This window comes from Triticum urartu, chromosome 4 (genome assembly GCF_003073215.2).
Source record: "Triticum urartu cultivar G1812 chromosome 4, Tu2.1, whole genome shotgun sequence".
In the NCBI taxonomy this organism is placed as follows: Eukaryota; Viridiplantae; Streptophyta; class Magnoliopsida; order Poales; family Poaceae; genus Triticum; species Triticum urartu.
This window is the reverse complement of record NC_053025.1, coordinates 198,146,176-198,155,149: the sequence shown is the minus strand read 5'-3', so window position 1 is coordinate 198,155,149 and position 8,974 is coordinate 198,146,176.

Genomic DNA, 8,974 nt, shown 5'->3' with positions numbered 1-8,974 from the left:
CAGAAGTAACTCCCAAAGGTTTGATAATAACAGGTAATAGGTACTACCTCATCTACTTCCCATCCCACAATTTAATTAGATCCTAATCATGCAATGTGTGAGGATTGATCTAATGCAATAAAACTGGGTAGTAGAAAAGGTATGATCAAAGTGTTACTTGCCTTGCTGATGATCCGCGAAACCTAACGATTCGAAGTAACAGGCGGCGCACTCCGGGTATTCCATCGCAAACAAACAAACAATCATACAATAAGTACTCATCTAATGCACAGGTAAAACTCAAATAAGAGATCTAACCAGAAGGTTCAACTTAAGAACTCCGGTTGGCAAAAAGAATCAAATCAAACGAAGCAACGAAAGTCAAACGGCGAAAGAAAACAACTTCGTTCTAGTAATCTGGACCTAGGGCAAATTTTATAGTAGCAAAATCTTGTTTAAGTTGGTTAAACGGATAGAGGGTTTCGAGATGAAACTCTAGGCGCTTGAATCGCCTGATTCCGATAAACGAGCGAAAAGTTATACTAAAACGAAAATCGGATCAGGAATCGCGATCAGAAAAATCGCGGATTTAATCCGAGAAAAAGAAAAAAAACGACGAACGCCGATTTTTTTACGACGGCACGGAAAACGAGGCGGCGGCGAACCTCGGGCGACGTGCGGCGGCGGCGGTGTCCGGCGGCGGCGCGGAGAGGCGGCGCGGCAGCGGCGGCGCTAGGGTTGGGGCGCGGGTGGCTGGCTTCGGCTCGGCCTCCCCCCCCCCCCGGCTTATAAAGCCTAGTGGGCCGGGAGTCCGGGTCGGACACGGCCCCTAGGTCGGTTCGTTTTTTTTTATTCCGCTCGGAAGAAAAATAAAAAGAAATACTAAACGGACTCCAAAAATTCCAAAATAAATTTTCAAGCCGCACAAGGTGAACATTTATTTGGGACCTAAATGAAATTTTGAAAAACGCACATTTTTCCTAAATTCAAATAAAACACCAAAAAACTCCGAAATAAAATCTTATTTGATTTTTATTATTAAATCCTCAATATTTCTTTATTTTGGGAAAGTCATTTTATTCCCTCTCTCATATTTTTGTAATAGAAATAATTGATGATAAAATAAATAAAATCAAATGATCCTATTCTCAAAATTTGAGAAAACTCAAATATGAAAATAACGAAATCCCCAACTCTCTCCGTGGGTCATTGAGTTGCGTAGAATTTTCTAGGATCAACCAAAATGCAAAATAAAATATGATATGCATGATGATCTAATGTATAACATTCCAAATTGAAAATTTGGGATGTTACAAACCTACCCCCCCTTAAGATGAATCTCGCCCTCGAGATTCGGGTTGTCTAGAAAATAGGTGAGGGTGGTCTTTGAGCAAATCTTCCTCTCGCTCCCAGGTGGCTTCATCCTCTGAGTGGTGGCTCCACTGAACTTTGCAAAACTTGATAACCTTGCTGCGAGTGACTCGACTGGCAAACTCGAGAATCCTAACTGGTTTCTCCTCGTAGGTCAAATCGTTATCCAACTGAATATTCTCCAATGGCATTGTGTCTCTCAACGTTATGTCAGCCATCTCCGCGTGGCACTTCTTTAACTGAGAAACGTGGAACACATCATGAACTCCTGACAATCCTTCAGGCAATTCCAACTTGTAGGCCACTTCTCCCATACGTTCCAAAACTCGATATGGTCCTACAAATCGTGGTGCTAACTTCCCTTTAACTCCAAAACGCTTTGTTCCCCGAAGTGGTGATACTCGAGGATAAGATCTATCTCCAACTTCGTAAACTGTCTCCTTGCGTTTAGAATCCGCATAACTTTTCTGTCTGGACTGGGCTACCTTGAGCCTATTGCGAATCAACTTCACCTTCTGTTCAGACTCTTTAATCAAGTCAGGTCCAAACAACTGGCGGTCTCCAACTTCGTCCCATGACAACGGTGTCCTGCACCTCCTTCCGTATAAAGCTTCGAAAGGGGCCATCTTCAAACTGGTTTGGTAACTGTTGTTGTAAGAGAACTCTGCATATGGCAAATTATCGTCCCAACTAGATCCGTAATCTAGCGCAAAAGCTCTCAGCATATCCTCCAAAATTTGATTAACTCTCTCGGTCTGTCCATCTGTCTGTGGATGAAAAGCTGTACTGAATTCTAGCCTGGTTCCCAAAGTTTCGTGCAACTGCTTCCAGAACTTTGAGGTAAACTGGGTTCCTCTATCTGATACGATACTCCTTGGAACTCCATGCAGACATACGATCCTGGTCATGTATATCTTTGCCAACTTAGCACTGGTATAAGTGGTCTTTACTGGGATGAAATGAGCTACTTTCGTCAATCGATCAACTACAACCCAAATCGAGTCATAGCCTAAACGAGTCTTGGGTAATCCCGTGATAAAATCCATGCCTAGCTTATCCCACTTCCATTCGGGTATCGGCAATGGTTGTAACAATCCTGCTGGCTTCTGATGCTCTGCCTTTACTCTCTGACATACATCACAAACTGCTACATACTCCGCAATATCCTTCTTCATTCTGTTCCACCACAAAATATCCTTCAAATCCAAATACTTCTTGGTATTACCTGGGTGAATCGAATATGGTGAATCATGTGCCTCTTGCAAAATCAACTTCCTGATCTCCGGGTCATTGGGCACGTAAACACGGTCTTCAAACCATAGGGTGTCGTGCTCATCCTCACGAAATCCTTTAGCTTTTCCTTTGCTCAGTTTCTCCTTTATAGCGGCAATCTCTTTGTCAGCTTTCTGAGCTTCTCTGATTCTATCCATCAAAGTTGACTGAATCTCCAATGCTGCTACATAGCCTCTCGGAACTATTTCCAAACAAAGTTCACGAAGATTTTCGGCTAACTCCCTTGGTATTTCTCCCGTCATTAACGTATTGACATGGCTCTTGCGGCTTAATGCGTCTGCTACTACATTAGCCTTTCCAGGATGATAATGCAATTTCATATCATAATCCTTAATAAGCTCCAACCATCTCCTTTGTCTGAGATTTAACTCCTTCTGTGTGAAAATGTACTTCAAACTCTTATGATCCGTGTACACCTCACAATGATTTCCAACGAGGAAATGTCTCCATGTCTTCAATGCATGCACTACGACTGCTAACTCCAAATCATGCGTAGCATAATTCAACTCATGAGGCTTCAGTTGTCTTGAGGCATATGAAACAACTCTCCCTTCCTGCATAAGCACTGCTCCAAGTCCTCGACGTGAAGCGTCGCAATACACCTCATAATCTTTGGTCTGGTCCGGCAAAATCAACACTGGTGAGGTAACTAAGCGTTTCTTCAACTCCTGGAAACTAGCCTCACATTCCTCTGTCCATATGAACTTGGTATCCTTCTTTAACAACTCAGTCATAGACTTCGCAATCTTTGAGAAATTCTCAATAAATCTCCGGTAGTATCCTGCGAGTCCAAGAAAACTCCGGATCTCTCCAACTATTGTTGGGGCTTCCCATTTGGTCATGGTTTCAACTTTAGTGGGATCAACTGCTATACCTTCTCTAGATGTAACGTGTCCGAGGAATCCTACTTCCTTCAACCAAAACTCACATTTGCTGAACTTGGCATATAATTGATGTTCTCTGAGCTTTCCAAGTACCAAACGCAAATGTTCCTTATGCTCCTCTTCATTCTTCGAATAAACCAGGATATCATCAATGAACACTACGATGAACTTATCCAAAAACTCCATAAACACTTTGTTCATCATGTTCATAAAATAGGCAGGTGCGTTAGTCAGACCAAATGACATAATGGTATACTCATACAGCCCATACCTGGTGGTAAAAGATGTCTTCGGAATATCCTGTTCTCGAATCTTCAACTGGTGGTATCCTGATCGCAGATCGATCTTGGAAAATACCTTAGCTCCTTGCAATCGATCAAACAGATCGTTGATCATTGGTAGTGGGTACTTGTTCTTGATCGTTACTTCATTCAATCCTCGATAATCAACAACCATCCTTAACGATCCATCCTTCTTCTCCACTAGAAGTACTGGCGATCCCCAAGGCGAAGAACTTGGGCAAATATATCCCTTATCCAGTAACTCCTTAATCTGCTTCTTAATTTCCACCAAATCCTTTGCTGGCATCCTATATGGTATCTTTGATATTGGCCCTGTGCCTGGCAATAGCTCAATCAAAAACTCAATATCTCTATCCAGTGGCATGCCTAGCAACTCCTCTGGAAATACATCAGGGAAATCCCTTACCACTGGTACTTCCTCCTACACAACTCCTGTTAAGCAATTTACTTGAGTCCTATTTGGCACATGCCGGGATACATACTTGATCCTTCTCCCTTCTGGGGTGGTAAGCAAAATTGACTTACTAGCACATTCAATATTCCCTTCATACTTTGATAACCAATCCATGCCTAATATCACATCCAATCCTTGGGATTCCAATACTATTAGGTCTGAGGGAAAAACATAGTTACCAATCCTTAATGGTAACCGATCACACCATAGACTAGCCACATACTCTGCTCCGGGCGAGGTTACTAACATGGGTGACCTAAGGGCTTGGGTTGGTAGGTTATACTTATCCACAAATCCCCTTGAGATGTATGAATGCGTTGCACCAGTATCAAAAAGAACGAGTGCGGTAAATGACTTAACCAAAAACTTACCTATTACTGCATCGGGCTGAGCTTCAACCTCCTCCACGCTAACGTGGTTCACTTGTCCCCTGTTAAAAGGGTCCGGCTTCTTCCCAGAACTTCCATTACTATTTCCATTTTGTAATTCAGGACATTCATTGGCATAATGTCCGGTCTTCGAACACTTAAAACAAGTGACTTGGCTCAAGTCCTTCTTGGCTGGGGTTGAGGGGTTGGTGCGATTCTGGCCGTTGCTTCCTCCATTGCCATTACCATTATTGGTGCCATTGTGATTGTGCGAGCTACCTCCTCCATGGGTATGCTGAAAATGTCCTCCCGGTCTAGGGGTAAAACGTGGCTTCTGCTGAGTTCCTGAATTGTACTTTCCTTGTCCATACTTCCTCTTGCGATTCTCAATTTGCTGCTGCTTCCCTTCAATCATAAGAGCATGATCTACCAACTCCTGGTAGTTGTTGAAGGTTGCTACCATCAACTGCATGCTCAACTCATCATTCAGTCCTTCCAGAAACTTCTCCTGCTTTGCTGCATCCGTAGCGACGTCATCCGGGGCATAACGTGCTAGCTTACTAAATTCCTCCACATACTGGCCAACTGTCCTTCCTCCTTGGCGCAAGTTGCGAAACTCACGCTTCTTCATGGCCATAGCTCCTGCTGAAACATGTGCAGTATGAAAAGCCTGCTGAAACTGGTCCCATGTGACAGTGTCGACAGGGAAAGTGGCTGTGAAATTCTCCCACCATGATGCTGCGGGTCCTTCTAGCTGATGTGCGGCAAACTTCACCTTCTCCGCAACTGTGCATCCTGCTGTGGTCAACTCCCTAGCTATCCTGCGGAGCCAATCATCTGCTACTATCGGCTCGGTGCTACTGGAAAACACCGGCGGATTCAGCCTAAGAAAACGGGCTAAGTGGTCAACAGGTGGTGGTGGTGGTGGTGGGTTGTTGTTGTTGTTCCCCTGATTCTGATTCTGGACTAGTAACTGCATCAATGTGTTCTGCTGCTGGATCAACTGGGTGAGCTCCGGTGGAAAGGAAAATCCAGGGTCACATCTCGGAGGCATCTGAGGGTTTAGAAAAGATAAGATATAAGAATAGAGGGGGTCTAAAGAGAAAACACTACCCGTATGCACATGAGGCAAAAGCAAACAATTCACTTCAATCAATCAAACAAGGGCATACAATCGATCTAACTATCGCAAAAGTGCTCGGACTACTGTATTTACATGGTGGACTACTACTACTGATGAGGTGGTCTACTAGAAATATTCTTCGGTTGCAGACTCCATGATATCTGCTCCAGCTTCATCAACATAGTCATCATCGCTACTATCTGGTTCCGAGTCAGTGCCGTCGATGATGATGTAGTCTTCCGGGCTAATCTCCTGGCGTTCTGCGTCTTCATCTACTGGCGTAGGGCCTCCCATAAATACTGCTAGCTTCATAGTTAGGTCGGCATTCTTATCCACCAATACTTCAATTTCCTTTTCATAATCTTCACGTGTAGCCTTGAGTTCTTCCTCCAGTTCCTTGATTCTAGTCTTAGCCTTCTTCAGATCTATCATGTCGGCGCACATCTGGTTCTCCTGTCGTCGAATGTGCTGGTTTAAGTCCTGGATAAAAGCTGCAATTGATCTATCCTTCCGGGTGTTGATCATCTCCCAGTGCTCATCTCGGCGCCCACAAATCTGGTAGATAGTATCCTTGAGATCCTTGCGGTAGACTTCTCCAATGCGTCCCATGGCGATGTGAGCTGCCATGCTCTTTCCTAGACTCCAAGTTGGTGCATCAAAAGAAAATTCTATGGGCTCAGTGACTGGCATGAACGTCCTTCCTGGAACTTGAACTTGAATCATCCAACGCTCTTCTTCAGGTAAAGTGGCGTTGTAGGTTCCTGTGAAGCTTGGTACTCCTATGTTCAGGTATCTATTGACTTCCTTCAAGTGACGTCCAAAGGGTGTATCTTCATCCGGTTGTGTGAACTTGTTCCTTGCATCCGCCATCCTAAAGAATAGAAAAGATGAGAGGTCAGAAGAGGAGAGAGTGAATAGTGATCTAGGTCTTTAGCTTAGTGGTCGTGTCCTACAGTCAGCGTGTGCTCTGATACCATCTCTGTAGCACCAGACCTCAAACAGTCTGATCTCTGTGCTCCGGTGTCATCCCTGGATCAGTAATGCTGACACCACACAGTACTCGGAGGATTTATAGCAGAGTAGCAATCACACACTTATTACATCGAGTGTCTCAAAAGAGAACTTATTACAATAAATATGGCTTAAGGCCATCTAATAACGATAACAGCGGAAGGCTTGGAAGATAAGTGAGTCCATCAACTCCAACGGCATCACTGAGTATAGAACCACGACCTAAAAACTCCTTAATCGTTGTCTGAAAAGTCTGCAACATTAACGTTGCAGCCCGAAAACGGGTCAGCACATGGAATATGCTGGCAAGGTAACACATAGAGAGTAATGGAATGAAACAGCTATACTATATGCATATTTGGCTGGTGGAAAGCTCTATGGTTACAGTTTGCGTAAAGCCAATTTTTCCCTACTTCAAAGGAATAAATTTATTTAACTATCATGGTAGTTGTTAAACATTGAGAATGGTTGACAGCATTCTCAATCCCAATTAAGCATCATCATTAAACATACCCAACAAAATTAATTTAGAGTAACATGTTGAGATTCACATGATAAATCCAGGTACTAGATACTCAAGATGTCCATAACCGGGGACACGGCTAACCATGATTAGTTTGTTACACTCTGCAGAGGTTTGCGCACTTTTCCCCACAAGACTCGATCGCCTCCGTTTGGTTTCTCGCACTACAGGGTGTTTGAGAAGACGGATGACCGAGACATAGTCTTTCAGAAGCGCTAGCTTCATCTCCGGTCATATGATCAGTGCATCCACTATCAAGAACCCATTCCTTTCCTCCTGATTCATATCCCCGAAGATTTGCCATAAGGCCAAAATGTCTCATTGCATTATCAAGATCGGAGTCACTATCATCATCATAATATTCATGTTCATCATGATCTTGTGACTCATCATTTCCTAGAGAGGGTAATTCATTAGATAAATGATCAAAATGGTTACTTTTATGAATTCTTATAGCTTTGAGTATGATATCATTAATGATTCCAACATCTCCTTCAGCATGCTTAAGATTGGCAAGTTCAAGAAGACATTTACCAAAACTAGGATCACTAGAGTTCATCTTACTCAAGGCAATAGATTTATGGAGAATTTCATCCAAAGTTTTCAAGGAGTGATTGGAAAACCGTTCCTCAAGAAATTTCCATATAGTATAGGCGCAATTTTGAGTAGGCAAACTAGCAATCAAATCTTTGGGCAATCCTCTAATGATGAGCTCAATAGTTCTAAGGTTGCGAATCATGTTAATATCTTCATCTAGGGTAGGATGCAAGGGATCAATATGGGGTGCACAAGGGCTAGCAATATACTTGTTCAAATGATATTGATTGAAGATTACAAGCATCTCATTTTTCCACTCATGAAAATACTTTCCATCAAGAATAGGCACTCTATGTCTAAGACTCCCTAGAGTAGACACATCCATCTTCCTCCAATGGTGATTAAACCAAGGCAATGGAGACCAAAGCTCTGATACCACTTGTAGGATCTAGAAGTAGATGTGTCTAGAGGGGGGTGATTAGACACTTTGTGCTAAAGTTGCAATTTTTAAGCTTTTTCGGTTTAAGTGGAGTTTAGGCACAAATTCAACACACACAATACATATCAAGCAAGCATGCAAAGAGTATATGAGCAGCGGAATGTAAAGCATGCAACTTGCAAGAATGTAAAGGGAAGGGTTTGGAGATTTCAAACGCAATTGGAGACACGGATGTTTTTCCCGTGGTTCGGATAGGTGGTGCTATCCTACATCCACGTTGATGGAGACTTCAACCCATGAAGGGTAACGGTTGCGCGAGTCCACACAGGGCTCCACCCAAGGGCAACGGTTGCGCGAGTCCACGAAGGGCTCCACCCACGAAGGGTCCACGAAGAAGCAACCACCCACAAAGGGTCCACGAAGAAGCAACCTTGTCTATCCCACCATGGCCATCGCCCACGAAGGACTTGCCTCACTAGCGGTAGATCTTCACGAAGTAGGCGATCTCCTTGCCCTTACAAACTCCTTGGTTCAACTCCACAATCTTGTCGGAGGCTCCCAAGTGACACCTAGCCAATCTAGGAGACACCACTCTCCAAGATGTAACAAATGGTGTGTAGGTAATGAACTCCTTGCTCTTGTGCTTCAAATGATAGTCTCGCCAACACTCAACTCTCTCTCATAGGATTT